General features: G+C 44.4%; 1 protein-coding gene across 1 annotated transcript in view; it reads right to left on the reverse strand.

Annotated features, from left to right (window-relative positions):
* The window catches only part of LOC146589295 (sodium channel protein type 5 subunit alpha-like), a 213214-nt gene extending 190263 nt beyond the window's left edge, over positions 1 to 22951 (reverse strand). The window contains 1 exon segment of the mRNA XM_085316462.1: positions 22812 to 22951. The gene's annotated coding sequence lies outside the window, so the exon portion shown is untranslated.
* Positions 22952 to 22957: the final 6 nt, after the last annotated feature.

Here is a 22957-nt window from a genome sequence, read left to right on the forward strand (position 1 = left end):
TCAAAGAGCTGCCTCGTGGGCCTCAGCAACACTCCGCAAAAGCTCATACATGTCATGACAGCTTAGGTGACTGAGATGTCAGAAGCAGGAAGGGAGGGAGGAGGGTTATAGCCCAGCYGACTCGCTGGATCTGTGTGTGTGGGTGGCAGGTTCATGACCAGCTATTCTTTATACTTCTGGATTTGTGTGTCTGATTGAAAATTTGTACCAGCTCTGATGTATAAACAGGAATACAGGAAATTGAGCTGGAAATGCCAAAAAAACCCAGAGCCCCAAATCTCAGTCTGGTAACTTTCCTTCACATTTCAAAATCTGCCTCCCCAAACATGCCTTTATTTAGCCTGAAATTAAATTCCGGGTCTTAATATCTTCACAGGCTTTAACTATTTTTCTTCTTGCAACTGTGGCTGGCTTTCATCGCAGCACTCTTCTCACAGATGAAAGGCTCCATTAATTCCAGCCCCTTTCTAACACTGCTTCTGGAATGGGGGACTGTGACTAAGAGTGTTTGCTCTGAGATGTACGCAGGGATCAAAGGGCCATCGGCTTTGCTCTACGCACAAAGTGGCTACCTCTTATCTGGAGACCCAGCACAACACCTCATGGACTTCCCAGGCTTCCCAAGTCTATAAATCTTGATTTATAAATTGTATTGACAGCTTCTAACCAGCAAAAAGTTGCTCACTGTGAAAGGTGTTGATCTAATATGTTTTTTGGGCTGTGATCAGCATAGCCTTATGTCCTTACTCAACTAAAAATGTTTCCATGTTCTCACCTAGACCGAGGAGAGGCAGCAAACTGCCCATCAGCTGCTCAGGGCTGCAGAATGACTGGCCAGTTGGCTTGTCTTACAGCCCCTTTATGAATAGTGGCTAGTCCATGAGGCCTCTCTTCTGACAGCTAAATCATGCCTTAAGCAAGGCACTGATCAAATGTGGGTACCTAGAGCCATCCCTCTACAGAGATGATTGATGCCATRTCAATGATATCATATCCAATATTCTAGGTTTGATGTAAATAAATGGTCAGAGCAAAGGAGAGCTCCATTTCTGAATGTGTTGCACCGCTTGTTTGTAAAGAATATATTACTTATAGTAATAACTAATTCCAGTATTAACTACTGTGGATGCAGAAAACAAGTTATACAGAAGACATCACAGGAATTCTTTCACTAGTTTTTTCTTTCCCCCTTTTAGCCTCTTTTTTTTCTGAGGAAACAAGCTGATCATGCTGTTTCTCTCTTAATCCCCTCTAATAACTTTTGAATCCATGCACAAATTTCAGCCATACTTGAGAGGGAAGTAGCCATCTCAGGTCTGCTAAATGCCCACTCATTCTATAGAAATCAAGAGCTAAGTAAAGTAAATAAACCTTAGTTAGTGTCCCACTATGGGAGAAGTAGCTCCAGCTCCTTACCCATTCTGGCAGTTAGCAAGTCTATCAGTTCAGTATGACACAGAGCGCTAAACCAGCCTTTGCACACACTGCTTTTTATCCTACAAGTACTTAGGAAGAAAGTATGGACTTTGAAGGCCAATTTAAAGATATAAGGCCTAGATTCACAGGAAACAAAGCTGAATTTTGCTGCGCACAGAGCAACATGAACATAATTTTCTTATTCTAGAATAATATCCTTACAAGAGTAGAATCAGTGCTGCTGCTATGCAAGGATTAATATTGTGGCTCTTGTCTGATCCTCTTCCTCCTTAAAATGGTAAAGTTTGAATCACTAGTCCGTAAGACAGAGTAGAAAACCAAACATTGATGTGAATCAATCCCTTAAAACAAGCACCATACAGAATAGCTGGATCATGAAAGCTATCCCTGGCTGTGCTCAGTCCTTATTTGAATACAGGGTAGGAACTTCATGCAAAGCCTCTGACTAGGGCAGCAGAGAAGCAYTGAAAGACTCCCACAGGAGCTTGATTGCTCAGCTGAAATCCTACTCTCCTCGACAGCAGCATATGGTATACGAGAGTTACAAAAGCAGCTCTGAATTTACACGCACTTTTAGCTTTATTTCCCTGGCTACATGCACCACAGTGTAGATCTGTACCGAGAAACAGGATCTTTGTATCTTAACAAGAGGTTTTGTGCCTGCATGCACAATGTTGCGTTGAAAGTAAGTTTTAAGCCAGAAAGGGAAATAACTCTCAAACTCTTGTGCCTTTGCTACAAATGGATGCAAACAAGCATTGGAGTAACARGACATTTCCCTGCATAGCAAATTGAACATGTTTCAAAGCTTCCACAAAATTGTAGTTCAGCTGCTGTGCAWCAGAAAATGAGAAATGGTTGAAGTGCCTGGTACCCTGGCAGCCTGCCTGGCTACCAGCTGTGGTCCAAATCCTATCCCTGCTAAGTGCAGAGGTCTGCCACTGCATGCAGTGCCACAAAGTGCAGGAGACAAAGCCTGCCTTTGGCTGTGTCTATCTAACCCCGACCACGGCCAACGAGATGCACCTCTGTGGGTAATGCTTTAGGCAGCTGAGCTCTCTTCATCATGCTTAGCAATGACCCAACCTCCTTAATTATGAGTAGCAGAATTACTGAACAGGAGAATTCAACCCTGGCTTCTACTTAGAGGGCAAGCAGTTCAGAGGACTTCAGACTGACCTGTGGCCAGGCTGAGAGAAGTGTTTAATAGCGTGCCTGTAAGAAGGATTTCAGACATTCTCATAAAAAAATGCCATTTCTGTGCAAGTCCTACACAGGTAGGTTTGCCTYTCCTCTCCCAGTCGAAGAATGTAGTAATTATTCCCACAACTGCAAGTCCTCTTCCCATTGAATGGGCAAGCTGGTTTACCATCAGTCAAGCTCTGGTTCTGGAGGCAGCTTTTACCTCAAAGATCAGTGGCCAAGAGGCAGATCAATGCTGTCAGCTTTGAAAAACAGAAGGAGAAGATACAATTTAGGCAGCTATGAGGCCTGACTAAAGCTGATGGGGTTGCTTTCTGTGAATTGGTCAATGCATGTCTGAAAGAGCAGTCTCCAAAGCTTCTCTAAGCACCCCGTGCTCTGTCCCTCTTCATCTTCTGCCCCTGTAAGCATTTCACCTGCAGCCTATAGCTTGTGTACTGATAGATTAACCCACAAATGTTAACAAGCCTGTGTTTTTAAAGGGCACATTTGCTGTACCTGACTCTGGGATTCAGAATTTACTGTCTGCATGTCCTGCAGATGTTGTCTTGGGGGTAGCCTCAAGGTCACCATCAAAAGACAAAGCAGACAGTACCAATTGCATCTCTTTCCAGATAGCTCCCATAGGTTAGTTGATCCAACTGCTCTTTCCCCTTGACTCTCTTCTCTGCATTCCTTTATCTTGTTGACAGCTCTGCTTGGATCAAAGTTTAATACATTGAGTAAAATCTGGGTTGCAAAGTCATACAGGCCTTGGTTACATGGTTTCATTATGGAAGCCAGTAACAAACTGTTTTGCAACCCTTTTCCAAAAGGTGAAGCTCACTTGTCTCTCTGATCATCCAGTTCCCAGAATAGATAGAAATCTTGAGGAAAACCAGATGATTTTACCTCAAAAAGCTAAATCAGAGTGATGTCTAGCAGGAAAGTACATTAGAATACTTTTAACGGGAAAAATGTGGGCTTCCTTCATCTTCTCCCTTTCCACATTTGTCCTTTGGGTCATTTGCAGACTGGAGGGTTATTTCTAGCTGCATTGTGTAGGAATGACTTTCTTTTGTTTCAAGTATCCAGAAGACTAAATATCTTCTTAAAATGGAGTTTTCATCAAAGTAATTCAGGTCTCTGTCATTTCAAGGTTGTATTATTGCAACATACTCAACCTGGAGCTAACTTTTGAAACTGTTTTGCCAAGAATCTAGCAAACTGCAATGTGAAGCTATCCACCTTCTGAACAAATCAGGTGCTCATACTGGAGCACATTACACAGGGAATATGCACACATYTGACTTCCCCATCTGACATCCAGTTCACTTCCATGTGACATCAGGGTGCAAGTCCTTAACAACATAGAAAGATTTGAGCCTTGGCTGTACTACTACTCTGATGTAGCCTCTCCTATCATGGATTAAGATGTGTGTAAGGGCAGATCCTACCTCTGCAATTCAGTCATATTGGGAAAAATCTCTCCCCTCCATCTTCAGAGTGAGATAAATAATTCCCTTCTGTTCATTCACAACTGCATGCAGGTTCCTTCTTAGATTAATCTCCAATAAATATGCCACTTATGATCTGAAGTTAGTGGCTGCTGTGCACTCCCTAGTCCTAGAATAAAAMTTGGTCTTCAGCTATATCAAAGTGAACCCCAGCTGCAGGATGATAGATGCCTTACAAATACTCCTAACGAAATACTAGATGGTAATATCACTTGAGGCTTGACGTAACACTTAGACTTGATCAACATTGTTCAGAGAAGGTGGGACACCAAGTGTGTCACTGATGTCATTTCACATTTTCACCAGTTCTCCTACTTGCTAAACTGCAGAATAACTTCATAGGTGGTAACTGGTGCCTAACTTACGTGCCAACCTGATCTTCAGCTTCCTCTGCTCACTGGTTTATTTCTAATGCAACAAATAGCCTTGGGTTTGCAGTATTTGTTGTGACAAGCTGGAAGAAGTCTATGCATCRGATGAYGAAACTGTTCTTGCTACTAGCAACTACAATTGTTCTTTTGGCTGARCTAGAAATACGTGTTCTCCTCCTTTTGCTCTTAACTTTTCTTCCTTTTTGATTTCTTTTCTAATATTCTGCAGWCATTTTACTCTCAGGGCTGAACTCTTCTATTTATTTTCAGCAATTTTGTTGAGCCTGCATTTTAAGTATCTATAACGTGCTAAGAAACTTCAGGGTCAGAGCCACTCATGCTGACACACTTTGAATGCTCTGTTATTCCTACAGAGGGACCTCAATGTGCATGACAATTTCCATGCAGAGCAGAAGCTAAGCAATAGAGGTCCATTTTGATAACTGGAGAGCAGCATCAACCTTGCATGAAAACTCAGCCTCACTGAAGACAAAGAGCTTTTGATCACCAAAACACCACATTTAGTGTCACCTCAGTTCAGCAAAGCACATACGTTAAGAGTGTAGCTCCTCTAGGCTTCGTATGGATTCAGTGGAGGGATAGAGGCACCTCCAAGCACTGGCTCAGGTTACACAAATTGCCATCCAGAAGTACTCTTCCCTCTACATCTTATCAACTGTACAAGCTGTGCAGTGAATCTAACTTTGGGTTCACACTCAGCTCCTGTTAGCTAAAAGCCTGAACCTAGTGCTGGCTCTTGGGGTGGGAAGTTTTCCTACCTAGGAAGAAGCAAAAGTAAGAACTGCTAAGCAGAATTTGAATTGAAGGGAAAAAAATGTCTGGTGGTGGATACATCTGCTCTAGGAAGCTACACCTGGAATGAAGGAGAAAGTCTGGCCCCTGGGGCTGGAGGGAGGGTGCTAGGGCTCTCTCTGCTGTATGGTTTGAAGAGGTGATCCAGTAGCTGGTTTACTAGTGTAGGATGCAGGGTCAACTCTCTGCAGYGCAGTTTCTCCAGGACCTTGGGCAACTTACCCTCAGTTCCAACAGTTCAAAATGAGAAAAATAGTGCTCCCTATGACAGAAGGATGTTGACTTATGCATCCAGGGGATGCAACTTAAGATACTCCTTGCTGTTTTTCCCTTTCCCTTTCCCTTTCCCTTTCCCTTTCCCTTTCCCTTTCCCTTTCCCTTTCTTTTTTTCTTCTCTTAAGTCATTAATTTAAGGCAGCAGTTATCGCTTTTTCTCTTCTTTGAGATCCAGTCCCTGGATTTTCTAGTCCAGTTTGGCAGCTGCTGTCACATGCCTGTGACCTTGTACAGCATGTTCCATAGTACGCAAGGTGAACATCGCTCTGAGAGTGTTGTCCATCTCCCAGGCTCAAGCAGATATACGCTCTCCTCCCAAAACAGAGGCCCTCTCCTCTCCATTACTTCTCTCAGTCCCAGACTCTGCATGCTACACCCTTTTCTTTGGAGGATAGCTCAGCTCTGCTCAGCTGAGGAGTCTTTGGATCGGACTAAATTGAGACTAATTCCAAAGCTCCCATGCTCAGTCTGTTGTGTGACTTTATCCATTCTCGCCCTTCAGAGAGACAAGAGAATGTTTTAAACAGTTAAGAGACAAGAAYAGAAACTTACACTTACAAAATAAATTAAAAATAATAAAGGCAGGTAACTCCACCGATACGAATACCTCCCTGGACTTAAAGCTACACATGCTCTTGTGCTYACTGTACTTGACAGTAAAATCACATTGGCATCCAAAGCTTTTATMTACATAACACAAAATCTTAGCCATTTCCAATACAAAATTGCTACTTTGCTAGCAATTCTTCAGATTTTAAAAATACAGACAAAGCCGTTATGGACTATTCTGATGCAGAAGTCACCATTTGCCAAAACAGAGGCTTCTCAGTCTGTATTTAAGCACCTCAGAGAGCAATCAGCCTCCCAATGAAGATGCTGTTTCCTGGATCAACTATGAAAAAACAAAGAAAACTGTGTATCAAATGCAAAACGCTGCTAACCATCAAAAAAACATGAAAAGCACAACAAATGGAAAGCATTCACTGTAGAGATTTCATACTGCAAAAATGCGAAAGGAAGTTAAAACCAGCAACACAAAAACACACAAAACTTAATTTAGATTCCTAAATATTCCACACTGTGTTAAATGCTTTAAGGACTACAAATGATGGCAAGACAAGCTAGTTTGGCCATGGAGGCCACGTATCTACTAGTAATGGAGAAAGAGTCTACAGTCTGTGGTTCTGGTGACGGGTCAGGATGAATGAAGGCTCTTTGTCCCACCAGCGCTTTCTCCGTTCTCCCCCACCTTCCTCTGCCTCATCCTTCATCTCTTCCCTGGAGTCTGCAGTGAGGGGAAAATAAACCCATGGCCTTKCACTGTGAAGGGGAGCACTGAGGCGTCCTTTCTCCATCCCTCCCACACAGGCTGTAGAAACAGCAGGTTTCCAGGTACCCTGCAGCATCCAGGTCACAGCAGTTGCAAAGGCAGGGCAAGCTCCTGCCTACCCTTTACTAACTCCYCCATCTTTTCTATTCACAGTCATGTGAACCACCAGTTTCTCCAGTGCAGGGGAGAGGTGGGCACACCTAGGCCCACCTAGAGCCATGCAGAAGAAGCTCATTGGCCTAGCTCCAGATGAGTGAAAACATCCACTGCACGCAATACTGCAGCATACAGCAATAGTAGGTCAGGTCCTACAAGCAATAAAACCACGTTAGCAGCATGTAAAACTATGCTAAGTAGCTTCTCTGACTGTGCCCTGGAAAAACAKCCTCCTCTGGCAGCTCTTTACTACAACCACTTGCATGGCTGCAATGCAAGAGCTCTTGGGGCAGGGAYTGCCTGTTGGGCTTGGTGGGACCATGACTGACGATATGGGCYCTTGGCAGCTCCCACAATCAGTTCTGAAAGATATAGCTGCTCTTCCCACTCAGTGCTGAGTATCTGCGAGGTGCTTGGTATAGCCAAATTCATCATTATTATTAATATTTATTATTATTCTCAGAGCACATTGGGAAGGTGGATGGTCCCTGCCATGTGGTACTTACAAACAGCCCAAATTTTTCACAGAGAATAAAGTTTCTTCCAAGTACTGCAATCGTATAGTTYATACAAAGATGAGAGAGCAACCTAGCAGTGATTGAGGTTTTGCTACATATTTTCGAAGCAAATAACTGATTAAAGTTCATGTTCCAAGTATAGCTATGCTGTAGGGTAATGAAAATTTTCTCATTTGAAAGTCATTTTCCTCCTCTGCATCTAGGACAATCAGCAGTATGAAATATAAAATAATAATAAATAAATATGCATCAGTCCAAAGTTCATATTCACTCACAGCCAGGGAGCCTTGCGTTTCTCACGGCAGGACCCTAGGATCAGTGGGTTTGAAAGGTTGAATTCTGATACTTTCAGGCAAATAGAAGAAAAGTGCACTGACTTGTAGGGGCTCAGCCATGCTATAGGAAATCATTTTTCCCCTCCTAAGCTTTAGTGTCCAGCTCATTGGCCCAGCCTGGACCTTCCCACAGAGCAGAGAGCATATCCAGAAGTCGTGGATGTTTCACCTGAGCGAGAGAGTTTGGAGGCCACTGAACACCCAAAGAGGGCTATCTTACTGCAGTCTCTAGTTTAGGATGAGGTCAGAGATGAGAAAGTGCTTTACTGCTTGGCTGGAGAAAAAAAGTGGCTGTAGCGTGTCTCTGGTTTTGATCCTGGTAATATTTATCTATGTCACAACTATGTGTGTAGAAAAACAGAAGAGCCATGATGTTGCAACCATATTTCAAAGTGGAGGAAAGAGGTATTTTCTGTTGCCATCGCACAATATGATGTGGGTGCACCTACCAGCTGGCTCTGTGTTAAGGGGCCCTTAGTCTGCCCCTCGTCCAAAAGCAGATCAGGGTTTGGTGATGTGAAGCAGATTTACTCTGCTGAGGGTTTCTGCAGAGAATGAATTTCACCCTTTCTGAGATGTTGAGGGCTTTTCACTTCCTTAACTTCCCAGCTCTCTCCAAATACGTGCTGCATTGTCCTTCATATCCCAAACTGGCCGGGCAGGGCTGTGAGAAGGGAAATGTCCCCCTACAGCATGACAGTGTGGTCGCTCCCCTGGACAGTGATGGGCTCGGAAAAGCTTCTGCCTCCTCTCCTATGCAGAGCAAAATGTCTTGCACAGTGCAAAGAAATGCTGTGTGCACTTAACCAGGCAGAATGCTTAAGAAAAGAAAAGAAAAGAAAAGAAAAGAAAAGAAAAGAAAAGGAGAAAAAACAGAACCAAATAAAGTCAAGAATAATAAATGTAACTCAGATGTCAATGATAAAGTGAAAAGACACAGTGAAAAATCTGTGGCTACAGTCATCTCTGGCCTTTTTAAGGCATCTCTGGCCTTTTTAAGGACAAGAAGGAACTTTTCAAATGCATAAGAAACAAAATGAATACTATGAGCTCTGTCAGGCACAACACCAAGGAAAGGGCAGAAATGTTCAGTGTATGCTCTGTAAGTTCAAATGTTAGTCAGATGTTCTGAGCTCGGGAAAAACCCATGCGACAGAGTAGTGTCATACCGAGGACACCATTCCTTTCATTTTAAAAGYGATAGAGAAGAACAATTTACAGCAKYTTCTATGGCTACACTTTTTAAACCAAGAAGTGAGGATAATTACACCCAAGAGTTAGTAAAGATGAGGCCAAGACGTAGCCTGAGAGACATTGTTGCTTTCCTATGTATAKGGACACTGGAAAAAATTGCAAAATACTAGAAGAAAATTGTGGCAGTAGGTGACAAGTATGAACGGGAAGATCTGAGGGCCTGTCACCTTGTCGGCATTCTGGGCAAAGAAATGGAATCACTGATGCAGCGCTCGGGTAGTCAAGGCTTAGAGGCCAGTACTCTAACTGGATGGGAATGATACTTGAGTATAGTGTCCAGTTCTGAGGGCTACAACTCCAGGGGTGTGCTGATAAATTAGAAAGGTTTAGGGAGGCGTCACAAGGACAGTTAAAGAGCTGGRAAATGGGCTCAGAATAAAACGATGCGGAGTGCTCAGTCATACCAAACAGAAAGCACAGGATGGATTATTCACTGTACCTGTATCCTCAGACAAACATAGCTATAACAACACTATTACTATAGATATCATAGAGGGCTATGCAATCTGTCAGACAAAGACAGAAGAAATCTAGTAGCCAGAACTGGAAGAAAAGAAATATAAATTAGGCACTTTTTAACAAAATAATTTAACTGTGGTTTATCAAAGACTGTGAATTTACCAAAGACYGATGAACAATCCATCACCCACAGTTTCCGTTTTCCAAATGGAATATGATCTAGTTCAACAGCAATGAATTTTTAGGAGTCCTCGGCTATTCTGGAGACAGAGTAGGTGATCACGGTTTTACTTCATGGTTTCATCATCCCTGAATTGTGGGGCTGAGCTTATAGCCTGCATGTTTCCCCACCACCACCAAACMAGCTGAAAGGCATAAATAGAAATCTTGTGTTTGGGCCTCAGAAGTATAAAGTGTTCCTGCAGCTTTGTTATAAAATGGGATGGGGTGGATGAGGASGCTATCCGGTTAAATATAAATAGATGCAACGGTGAGAAATAAACATTACTGAAAACCTAGATGGGCAAATGGTCCCTCCCTTCCAACTCTCAGAAAGATAGCTCAGATCTCCACTTAYTTTTTGCTCCAGTGCTGAGCAGAGGGCTGAATTACGCCCAGAGAAGTGTCGCCCCGCGACACCACCTCGCTGGCACCTAGCCTGCCAGGGAGTGGGAGATAGTCGCCCTATAAATAGACTGCCCTCTCTTTTGGCTCTGCCCTCCCTCCTTCCTCCCCAGGCGCTCGCGGCCGGTGGTCCGGTAAAACACGCAGGCGGGTACAGCCCCGCGGAGGGAGCAGAACGGGATTTCGGAGAGCCGGGGCRGCGAGGCAGCAAGGTCCGAGCAAAGCCGAGCAAAGTATCGCTAGTCTCGGGCGCAGCGATTCCCGCGACGCTCAGCGTGAGGACAGGCACCGGGTGGGAACTGCAACCCGAGCCCCCAACTCCGCTGGGAGCAGAGCAGAGGAAGGGACATAGCTGAGCCACAAAGGCCATCCCTGCCCTCGGGGACGCTGTTAAGGTCCCGGATCCAAAGCTAAAGCCGCTGAGAAGYGGCTCAGCTGCACTCCTGTTGCATGACTAGCACAGCTCTCACGGCAGCTCCCCCGTTATTCTGCTATTTGAGGCTCTCTCCAGCCAAACCACGATCCAAATACCATGCGGAGGCCTATTCTTCAACAGTCGGTGGATTGCTGCAACTTCTGGTTCAAGTAACTGGCTTTTACAGGCAGCAGAGCCTCACAGGAGAGTTTTTAATAGGAATTTCATTGACAGTGAAGATCCTCATAGGACTTTGATGAACACTTGAACTTCAATCTGACATTTAAGTGCCTAAAACTCCGTATGAAGCCCAAATTAAGAGATCTTATATTCTGCTATTGATGCTTTTTCATATACACAGCTCTATAAAGCTCCTGAACATTAGTAACATTCCAGAAAGCATCGGTTCTGCTTTTAACTGAACAGGACAAATTAAAATCAATTAGCCATTGATCTCAATTATGTTTTTTTGAATTTATTTTTAGAGTGCAGTTCAGTAACCAAAGTGAAGAACTACGATCAATGAAGCTAACTTGCTTTTTAGCAAAGCTATTGCCTAGATTATAATACATTTTGCAAAGTTTTCTGAGCTCATAAAGGCAACTGTGTAAATAATGTCACTTATTGAATTCTGCAGAGTGCTCTAACAGCAAGACTAATGGGTAGCCTAACACATCGTGTAGTTGCTATAAGCAATAATCTCCCGTGCTAATCACAACAACTTGCACATTTGTTAACATTACAGAAGCCTCCTGGAAGAAATAATATATGAGGAAAAAATTCAAATATATGCAAAACTAGCTATGAGCATAAAACTGGCTTTCAAACTAGCATTGGGAAAAAAATTAAAACCAGCAGGAGGATATTTTCTTCCCACAAACCTTAGTGTGGGAAGTATCTCATTCTGAGTCTTGTTTGGGGCAAAATGGTCCTGAAAACTGCCAAGCAAGTTGAGCTCCCACAATTTAAAATGAATAGGAACTGATGATGTTCTGCACTTCAAGGTGAAATCTCGGTTACTGAAGTGAGAAGGGAAAATCCCCTTGCAAGAGGGTTGTACCATTATTAGGACTGTGCACAGGCTGGTAAAATACAACAGCATGTCTAACCAAGTTCAGTGTACATTTTTTTAACTGYAAAGACCTACCTTGCTAGATCTTCAATAAGTTATTACCTATTTCTTAACTGCAAGTGGGACCCAAGTCAGACTCTTTGGTAGAGTGTAATCTAAAGACAATTCTSTTTTCACCATGTCATGCTGTATTTTTCCACAGCATCCCTCTGGGTTTTATTCAGGATCTGAAGAACCAGAAATGTCTGGTGTGAGAAACACCACGTGAGCTGTGTACTGGAAGCATACCTGCCCTCATGCACTTCCTAGCACGGTTTCTAGGTCAGAGTATCCAAGTCTCAAATACATATTTGAATCRAGACAACAAACTTTCTGAGGGCCACGTATCACTGCTCAGTCTGTTTCCTTACTAAGTAGGGATTCGGGTTAACATCCATGAGAAGGAAATGTGACGGACCCTGAGAAGTTAAGACAACATTGCTCCCTGACTACTCCATAGGGACTGTATTGCCGTAAAGACAGTGTAACTGTCTTCCACCTTGGAAAATAAACTTGCAAACCACTGGGCTGATGTGGCTGCTCTGCAGTAGTTTTACAGCCATTGACCGCTGCCAAAGAACAAGGTCATCACGAGCTGAGGGCATCATGGGCTGAGAGCATAGCACGCTGAGGACATTCCAGGCCAAAGGCATCATGGGCCAAGGGCATCGTGCAGAGAGGTCGCAGTGGGCTGAGGGCATSATAGGCTGAGAGCACTGTGGGCCAAGGACATTGCAGGCTGAGAGCATCGCGGGCCAAGGGCATCATGGGCCGAGGGCACTGCAGGCTGAGAGTATCGTGGACTGAGGGTGGCACAGGCCAAGAGCAATGCGGGCTGAGGGTACTATGGGCTGAGAACACATCCCACCCTACCAGGCCACAACACTCCTCACACCATTCCCTCCTGCTCCTTCCACTGGAGGAGGCAGGGCCAGGGAGGACAGTGCAGAGCATGAGGCACAGCTCATTACCCACTTCTGCACTAGAGCTGCCTGTTACAATCTGCCCCCCAGGACGATGGTTCCCAGCTTTGTGCCATCATGATCTGTGCTTTGAAGGCCCTGGTTTGGCTCATTGAGCGGGATGACAGTGTGCACATCTCTGCCCTAGTAAAACATTCTTTGGTTAAAAAAGATGACTATCCTGACTAATAGCTCCACCTCAGCTACCTCACAAAGTGCACCGCGTTGTAAACACTCTGTGCAATGTTTAGGAGGAGAACGTTTCTGCTTGCAAGTGACGGCAGAGGCTAGGTTTGTTTTATAAAACGAGAGGAAGGCCCTGAGGGGAGGAGGAGAGGCCCAAAGGTGGCTCTGGGCCACCTTTGTGCTCCCTTGATCCCAGCGCTGTGCTGGCAGCAGGCCCATCCTCGTCGCGGGTTGTTAATCTGCGCTGGCCACTGGTGCCTCCCAGGAGGCTCTGTGGCAGCTGGGGATTACCAGGGGTCAGGGACACCCTCCATTTTCCTTTCCTTGTGTCCTCGCGATGCCCGAGTGCATATCTGTGAACAGACCCMCGGGTGATGGTTCCCAGCATGATGGGGCATGTGCAACTGTGCTGAAGCTACATTTGCAAAACCCCTGCTTTATGCTTGATTTTATATTAAGAGAGAGCAGAGGAAGGGCCAGAGTCCCTGGTACAACTTCTCAACCACTCTCTCACCTCCTTGGGCCCTTGGACAGACCCTGCTGAGAACAGCCCAGGAGCTCACTCGCGCATGGGGTTACAGAGGAGGGGGATGTCAGAGGTGGAAAGTCACTGGCAGAGCTGGAGAAGAGAAGCCAACACACACCAGAGCCCTAAGGAGAAATGACCCCTGCCGAYCCCTCTGCCTTCCCAGCCACATCACGTTAGCATCCCGTCTAGTGGAAACATAGGGAACATGATGCCATGGGCACTGTCTTGCTCCAAGGCAGGTGAAGAAGAGTGAGAAGCAGTGAGGAGCTTCCCCTGCTCTTGAAACACCCAAGCTCGACCTCACAACATCCAGGCTGCAGCACAACAGCCTTGTCTAGAGCCTCTTGAAGTCAACAGAAATCTTTGCACTTCAGCAGGTGTGGATCAGGCACTAAATTTTTACCACAGAGTCTTTTCAGATGAGATTGAAAATGAGATAATCCCTGGGACTGGAAACTCTGGCTTTTGTTTCCCAAATTCCCTTTATAACTCTRTAGTTAGCTTTATGTCACCGACATCTGGCATTACCTGACCTCATGAATGCGGTTAATGTAGGTTAAGCAGTCACTGGCCTGGCAACAGGATACTAAGTATATAAAATAAAAATAAAAATAAAGCAAAGTAAAATAAAATAAAATAAAATAAAATAAAATACATAAAACAATACAATACAATGCAATGCCACGCAATACAAGTTCTATTAAAAACCTACTTTACCTAACTAACCTGCTATCTTGTGGATATGTACTGTGCTGTAGTGTGGCTGAGGCCACACTAGAGTCACTTTCTTATTCACGGAGCTCCTTTGAGTCTCTCTACTTTCTAGCCAGGAGCCTCTCTTCACAGAATTTTACAGAAATTAAGCATCTCTGAGTCAAGAACCTTTGCATGGGGTCTTGGGACAGATCCATAACAAGACCAGTGGTAAAAACAGGCATCTCTAGAAAACCCCAAAAATGTTTTTCTCASGCTTGTCCAATGAATGACTAAACACGTAACAAATCAGAATTTGCTGAGTAACAAAATTATTCTGTTATTTCCTTCTTATGTTTAACCAATCCAAGCAATAAAGGGATACAAAAGACACCATACTTGACATGACATTTAACCAAAAAACATCTAAAAGAAATCTTTAGAATATTCCAAGAGGGGAAATATTTCAGAAATGTAATGCCTGATCCAAAGAAGTCAACGGGAACTTTACTTTTGGTATCACCAGGCTCTGGATCAGGCCCTTAAAATAGTTCTGGAAGTGGTCCAGAAAACTTATTTCAGCTACATTTAAAATCTGCACTTTGCAGCTATTCAGTAATTTTCACTGTTGGTGTTAAACTATCCAGGGGACTTTTGTGTTCATAAACAAAGCCTCCCTCCATTTCCCTTTTGCTGTTTTCACATTGACGCTGCATCACCGACTTCAGTAAATAGTCTCCTGTTTCACTCTGTTATGAGACAGCGAGCAGAATTAGGCACCAGAGATGTGCCTAAAAGCCTTGGTTTCAGGTTCTGAGCATTGCTTTAGCTAATTAATAAAAGAAAAACCACAACCCAGAATCTTTCGATGTTTTCAGGCCATAATCTGCTATTCACCCACTTGCTCTGTTCCCAGGAGTCTAGAATCACCAGGAATTTTCTTTTCTTTTCTTTTTMTTTTCTTTTTTTAAGTGTGGCAGTCTCTTTGCCATTCTCCACGTCTCTTCAGAAGAGGCAGCATATGACCCAGTGCAATATTCCTGAGGTGTTTCTGGCATCCAGCGAGAAATAGCTGAAAATTAGAGATCCTGGCTGGATCACAGCTATTCGGCTCATAAAACACGGAACGAGACCTATCAGCCCAGCACCTCCCAGGTTCAACAAAATCAGTAAAAGAGCCAGCGGGTTCTTTTAATAAACAGACCAATTCTTCATGGATCAGACTCAGAAGTGCATGTGAGGAGCAGCCCTGCATGTGTAAGTCCCCTGGCTACAGCAGAAAGCCTGGGACATGCGTGCACCAGCGTGGAGCACTCCCGGCTGCTCCTCTGGACGCTGCGCGGTCATGAGAAAACTCTCGGGATCTCTCGTCGTGGAGAAGAAAACCCAGTGCAACGCGCAAAAACCTCCCTTGAAGGTAAAAGATCACAGGAATGCGTAGGCTTTCTTATGAATGTTTCTACACAAATTTCATCTTCCTGTGAAGAATTTAGAGCCTTGATTTAAAGCTCACCAAACCAGCAGCAACAGGAGCACCATGGACCCACAGAAACTTAGTTCTGGACCTTAAGCTATTACRTCCATGAGTTAAAGTGCTTCTTTAGCTCAAGTACTACTACAGAAGTATTAAGAAAGGATGGGATGGGGGCAAAAAGTACAGGAAGAGGGGATTTATTCGGGCTTTTTCCTTCCATGCTGATATGATGATTCATTTTTTTTTTTTAGCTGTGCAGTATGGTCTCATAACAACTATTTACTTTTCTCTCTTTATCTAACAGCTGTCTGTTGAGAAAGACCAAAAATAAAAAAAATCTAAACACGTTAAGAATGAGAGAAACTATTCATCTGCAATGTAAAATTGCACGCTATTTTTAAATCTTAGTACATTATCTTTTAAACATCTATAGTTCCAAGAGGGCGAAAAAAAAATCCCTATTGCTTTCTAAAATTAGCAACAGAATTTGCATATTGTTTTTATTGGGGTGGGGGGGGTCAAATACAACAGCTCTTTCTCAGAAATATTTGCCAGAAAATAATTAATGGTTCAAGACAGGGAATCCGACTAGATCGGATGTATTTTGACGTTGGCACACTAACTGTCACCTGGAGCAAAAAATGGGAAGTCCTTAGGGAAACTTCTGTGTAAATCTGGATTAGCTCCACCAAAGTCAAACGAGCCGATCGGGATTTGCGCCGACAGAGCCGAGAGCATAATTCGAACCCGAATTTTTCCCCGAGCAGGGAATAAAAGAGCTCTGAAAACTTGAGCAAAGCCCCGGCCACACCGGTGAACTCTGCCGCGCGCCTCAGCCCTGCGGGGGTTATTCCCCCGGCGACGCCGAGCCCACGCCGGCTGCAGCCCCTGCGCYCACGTGAGCGAGAACCACACGCACGCACGGAGGGAGATTAGACCTTTCGACGGGAAACGCTGTTGAAAACAGATAAAGAAAAATTCTTAAGATACTTGCAGCGCTTTCCAGACCCTCTCGCTGCAGGCGCTGCCGGCAGCTCCGCGAGCGCGTCCGGCGGCACGGGAACCGCGCATAGCTCCGCGCGCGACGCTCGAAACCGGGCCGGGAAGCGGCGAGGACGAGGCGCTCGGCCCCGCCGCGGAGCGAGAGCGGGCGGCTGCGTCACGCCGCAGCGCGCTCTGCACTAACACGGGGAGCGGCGGTGGCCGGGAGCCCGCGTCCGGGAGGAAGGGACAACCCCTGTAACCCGAGAGCCCGAGCGGGCCCGGGAACCGGGGTGAAGACGCCGCCCTTGGGGGGCTTCGGAGGGATTAAGCCTTCCGCGGTCCGGGAGACACAGCATTTTGAGCTGCCGATGTCAGGGAAAGTAATATTCTTGGGTACGTGCAACCGCCTTGCCCTCCGCACCCGGCTCCATTAAACGCGGCATAATTACCCGGTTATAATAAGGCAGGTATTTTAAAGAGGCTGGAGCGTGATTTTGTAATTGTGCATTATGTAACAGCTTCTGAAGTGTCAGACCTCAGACTACGCTGAACGCTTGTCTGCAGGTCAAGCTGTAATACTTTAATGATGCGTTTCGAAGCTGTTCGGTCTGGGTTAAAATTCTTGCGTGATTGCGCCCTCCCTTCCCCCCCTCTCCCCCATCCAGCAGCGTTTCCTGCATCTCCGGCACGTCGCGGAGACTTGCCGAGTTTGCTTCCACCACCGAAAGCGTTCCTCTAACAGCTTTTCCACTTTTAAGGGCTACACCATGGGGGAAAAAATGAACGTTTCATCCCAGGACTGCTTACATCGATGAGATTTACACAATAGGGTTTTCTTGGTTATTTAATCATCGCTGTTAGGATTTTTTTTTTTTTCAAAGTTCATGTTTTATAGGATTTCTCAGGGGCAATGTTTGCCCTTGTGCAGCCCATCAGYAGGAATTCTGAAGTCTGAAGAGGGCTGACAGTGGGGCATAAAACTTGAGCAGGCTCCCCATGGGGGTGAATCTAATTCATTTAAAATTGCTAGAAATGACCCCTCTGCRCTGTGCTGATTTAATTACCTGGAATCCAGTGGGCCTCTGGTTTTGTAAACCTGATGCTGTGACACATGTAGAGCTCATTTGACCCCCGCCTTCTGCATGTTATAAGCCACCCGCAAGGAAGAGTGGGATATTCAGCCACCAAGACACAAACTAAACTGTCCATTTCCTTGGATAAAGTGACTAACTCATTACGATACTAAAAAGAATCTTTGAAAAATCACTTTATAAATAATACTGGCTTTGAGAATGGATTTTGGGCTAAAAAGTAAATATCTAGTCTATCTCCAACTAAAATATCTCAAAAGATATTTTCCATAAGTTTGCATTGCATTGGTTTTCAGTTTTCTGCAAAACATCCAAAAATAACAGCAAAAAAAGAGACCCTCYCAGCCCCTAAAACCTGATGTATCAGGTTCAGCCTGCAAATTCCATGAATTTTCGGAGACACTCCCTGCTTCTGACACAGACACCTTACCTATGTCCACAGTTTCCTCTTAGTCACCTAGCTTTTATGCACCTAAACACAAACTGTCAGTATTTTTTTGAAATGACCCATATTAATATTGGAGCTGCACTCAAATTAGTAAAACACAACACACAGATAATTTTCAAGCAATGACTTGAATATAGAATAGGTTTAGTACCTGACAAATACAGCAAGCTTTAAATATAATGTATAACAGGTTAGAGCTCTCTAAAATTGTAGCAGAAAGCCGTGTTCACCGAAGCTTAGTGAATCAGAGAAGTTCAATTCAAGTTGAAAGTTGAAATAAACAGTCTCAGGGCTCACCACAGTGCTTTTAAATTTTCAGCGTGTTTTGGTACAATCTTATTTTTTGATGTGCAATATCACTACATTTAAAAAACTTTTGCAATATTACGATAAAAAAAAGTAAAAAGCAAGTAATTTTTTGTCATGCAGAACTGTAATTAAAAAGGCTTTTTGTTCATTCCAAGGAGCAAAGAGGTATGTTTTTGCTGTGAAAGATAAGGGATCTTTTACCATCAAAGGGAATTTTGCACTGGAAAGATTTGCAAGGCAACCTCCTAGCAGGGGGGCAGGTCACACCTTCTCAAAGGTGGCTGCATTAGAGAAGAGARAATTTTTGTGCTTCATTTGCCATCTTTCTTGGGAATATGCATCAGTGCCCTGCGACTGATAAGAAGTCTAAAAAAGGAGGGACACAAACCACAGTCATAAGAGCTGGTCTATAAGTATTTAATGACACCTCTGCTTTCCGTTCTGCTTCTATTGCCCCTTCCACTCTGTCCCCAGGTTGTGTAGAGACTGGTTTTTCTCCYGAGCTGAAATCTGGACAGCAGCATGGAGGGATCTCACCCCACTGTGATGGGCAACCTGGAGCTTACACAGTGCTCCATGCCAGAAGGAGTGGGGAAAAGAAATGAGGAAACACTACTAACGGCAGGAAGGCAAGRTGTCTTTGCAAGGGTGACCACCACAGCTGAACTTCAGGGAAGTCCCTGTCCGTATAACGGAGCAAAAGGCTCCTCCACAGCAACTTTCTGAACTACCTGGATCTCTTCMGTGACACAAAAACTGCAAGAAGGAGAGAGGGGTTAGGGACATTCCAGTTCTGAAAAAGTTTTCTTTTCCTCATTATTAGTAGTTCTAATTACTTTGAAAGAAGAGCAATGAGATAAATCCTGCAGAGCCAGAAATGTGACCTGATTTCCTTCCTGATTTAGAAACTGTCACTTTGCAAGATAAACCCAAAGAGACAGAGCCAGGTCAAAGTGGGCCCATTAGTTTGGTCTGCAAAGTAAATACTAAACCAAGATCGATGGGAATATCACCAGGGTTTTCTTTTGGTAAATGTTCTCAAGGACAACGTTTTCCAAAAGATAAATAAACACGTGTTTATCTGAACTTGTTTGCAGCTTTACACGCAAAGGGATTTTTCACCATGCGAAACAGGAACAAAACCAACTGACTTTATGTACTTTCCTCCAGGTTAGACAGTAAAAATAAGAAGCAATGATAGGATTTCAGATATAAATTGCTCTGTACTGTGATGAAAAGCCCTAGCTCAAGAGCGCATGTAAACACAAGCTTAAAAATCAAGCATATACTTAAGAGCGATGCCACTTCTCTGATACATGAGTTTTATTTGATAGAACTAAGAAATTACTTCTTGTCACCTTTTAACTATCAGACCTATAATTTTCCAAAGTAATTCTTAAGGACGATTGCAGACAACTTACAAGGTAGTAATTTTCAGGAAGGATTGAGTATCCGCCCTCCGAAAACAACAGATCTTGCACACTGAGTTTCCAAATATGAAGGCATCTAAGACGATGCCAGATGATAACCTGCCCCTTCAGAAAAGCATGACCAGGATTTCCAAACAGCAGCCCAAAACACCTTATCACGCGACCCCAAATGTTCTCTTCTCACATATATGTACAAAACGTTCCCTCAAGATACTAAATAGAAAGTGCTCATGAAAGGATAAGAAAATAAGGTATCAGTTCTCTTCAAGTATCATACATACAGGATTTTTTAATTAAGAATTAGCTATATTTCACTGTTCTCCTATTCCTTTTTAAAGAAACCACTAATTCCTTATAAAAGCACACTACTCCACAGTTTTCTGGAGCCTGCCGAAGTCCTGGTAGGTGTTCGCTGGACTTGCCAGTGTTTATCTACCACAGTGAGCACTGGGACACCTCTGATGCAAGTCAGGAGTAAAACGCTTTCAACAGTGAAGCAGTTTTAAACTGTGTACCCACAACTTTGTCATTCAGAGTTAGGAAGAATTCTGGTCTACATGCACCCTTCATGGTCAAGGTATTTGGGTTACATASCCAGCGATGTAACTGAATTCCGCTGGGATCCCTGACAAACGATTTAGCCTCCTCTAAAATGAGGGTATGAAACAATATCAGTGCTCTACCGTACTGTACAAGTTTGTGCATGCTTTAAATCTACAGCGCTCCTCACAGTGTGAACTATCCATGTGMGCACAGGCATCAGAATTTGACCCTTTGTGGTTGCAAAGCGCTTTGAAAGAGTCAGACAGAAGAACAAATCTCTATTATGGATAGCATCAGATTAATATCAAGAACTGAGAAAAAGCACGTCACAACATTGCTCTCCAGCCACGTATGAGTTTTAACTTTATCATATCCCCTATGATTATTTCTGGCAATATTGTGATTCACCTCATACAAAGAATTGCATACTACTAAAGTCTCAGATCTTTTGGTATATAAATATGAAAATATCACAACTTGCACTGCAGCCTTCCATTAATATTGCTTACTTGTTGATACACTYCCCCCCTCAAAACAGATTTTTTTCTTAAGTAGCCTCTGTTTCTAAAGATCTCTTTCAACCTTGTTAATCGTATGAAAAGGCTTACACCAGAAAAGAGTATTTCTGAAACCATCACTCATCATTCCTATCCCATTCATATCATTCCCRTCCCATCCTGTCTCCAACACTGAGCCCCCCTCTATTTTTTTGGAAGCAGCTAATGTCTCAGTGGAGGCAACATACTCAAACCAACAGCAGCAACACCCTCAAAAGCACCACTTTTTTTTGCCCATTAGGATAAGGGGGATCCACTCCCCCCTGCCTCGCAGCTCTGACCTTTTCGATTCTCTGCCACCAAAAGCTTATAGGATCTGCCGGATCCATCTGCGACTCCACCTGGCCTGCTTTCCCACGCCAAAAGGACGGATCAGATATACGTGTCTGAAAACACATCCCTGCTTCCTCTTGYACCCTCCAACTCAAACTGTGCCGCTTTAACACGAGAGGAAGCCTGCAGCCATCACCTCTGCAAAACCCTTAAATCCTCGGAAATGACAGCAAAATGCACTTCAGCACCTTGGACAGGACACGCACGCACACAGACACGCAAAATCGGGAAACCAGCAAACCAGCCCCAGAACTGTTGAAACTGCTCATGACCCTATAGGACACATCTGCGGGCTTGTTTATTTTTAGTATTGACAAATCCTCTTTGAATTGCCGCGTTTATGACCGATCTTTCGGGAGGAGTTGCTCGTCCCCCCAGAGGTGGGGGACATCGGGGCCACCAGTTTGCACCCGGCACCCATATCTGGGGTCAGCATCTGCTCCAGGCACAGCTGGAAAGGCTCAGCTGAAGCACCCACTAACCTCAACTCATCCTTTGCAGGCAAAATGAGACCTGTTGCTCTGTATGTGTGTTGCCTGTGCGCGCCTCTGCTTTTTAGAAGCTCATCTCCACCTCTTCACCCCAATCCCCCAGGAAAAAAAAAAAATCCCATTACATCCACACTCTGATTGCATAAGTTTTGCTTTAATTCAGCTTTCATTCTCCTGTGTGGCGCCCCCAGTATGTCCCTGTTCCCCTCTAGGCTATCTTGACAAAATCATGATCACCTTGCCAGAGTGCAGCACTGCTCTCCGTGGTTTTTTTTTTTTTTTTTTTTTTTTTTTTTTTTTATTTGGTGTTGTTTTTTTTAATTTTATTTATAGAACTCAAGTAGAGTTTTTGAATTGGGATGGTAAAAAATGCAAATATTTTAAGCAGAGGTGCTCTACAAACCACTCCAAGGTGAGCAAGAGAAGCACATAATCTATTATGTCAGGTCTTACAACAAGTAATATTAGTAATAGTCTCATGAAACRGAAGAATGAAAAATTTTCCCTGCTACCATGGAAATACCCCTTCTTAACTAATTTCTTCCCTTCCAAATGTGCTACTAAATTTCCATTCAAACACATCTGCCATCACAGTRCATTCACCAAACTATTTGCTGAGTATCCTCCGTGTTGTTGTTATTATTATTTTGCATGGCACTTTTGGAGGCAAAAGCAAGAGGAAAACTAGCTCGATTTGCAACCAGAGTTCCCGCTCAGCAGCGAAGCCGCAGCTTTAACACCGCGGCCGCTGCTCGCCGCCCCCCGCGCTGCCCCTCCGCCACCCTCCCCACGCGGGACGGCCCCGAGCGGCACCCGGCGAGGGGCGCGGGGGAAGGGGAGCGGGTCTAGAGGGGAAAGTTTGGGTCTGCGAGCAGGGGAAGGGTAAAATCCCAGCGCTACCAATTCCTCCTCGGACACGCTTAGAACCGGGCGTCTTCGTGGCGTCCTTTTTATTAGCAAACAAGCAAAAAAGAGGAACTTACATTGGTTTATTTAATTTTCCCCGCTAAACCAAGAGTCCCAGATTCACTTCATTGTATCCACAGAGTTTAGTCCCCGTGCGAGCACTCCCCGGGGCCAGGGCCATGGTGCTCGGTGCGCTCCGCGCCGCGGCGGCGCGCCGCTGCCC

Source organism: Rhea americana, unplaced genomic scaffold (assembly GCF_003343005.1).
Source record: "Rhea americana isolate MKP2758 unplaced genomic scaffold, rheAme1 scaffold_47, whole genome shotgun sequence".
Classification (NCBI taxonomy): domain Eukaryota; kingdom Metazoa; phylum Chordata; class Aves; order Rheiformes; family Rheidae; genus Rhea; species Rhea americana.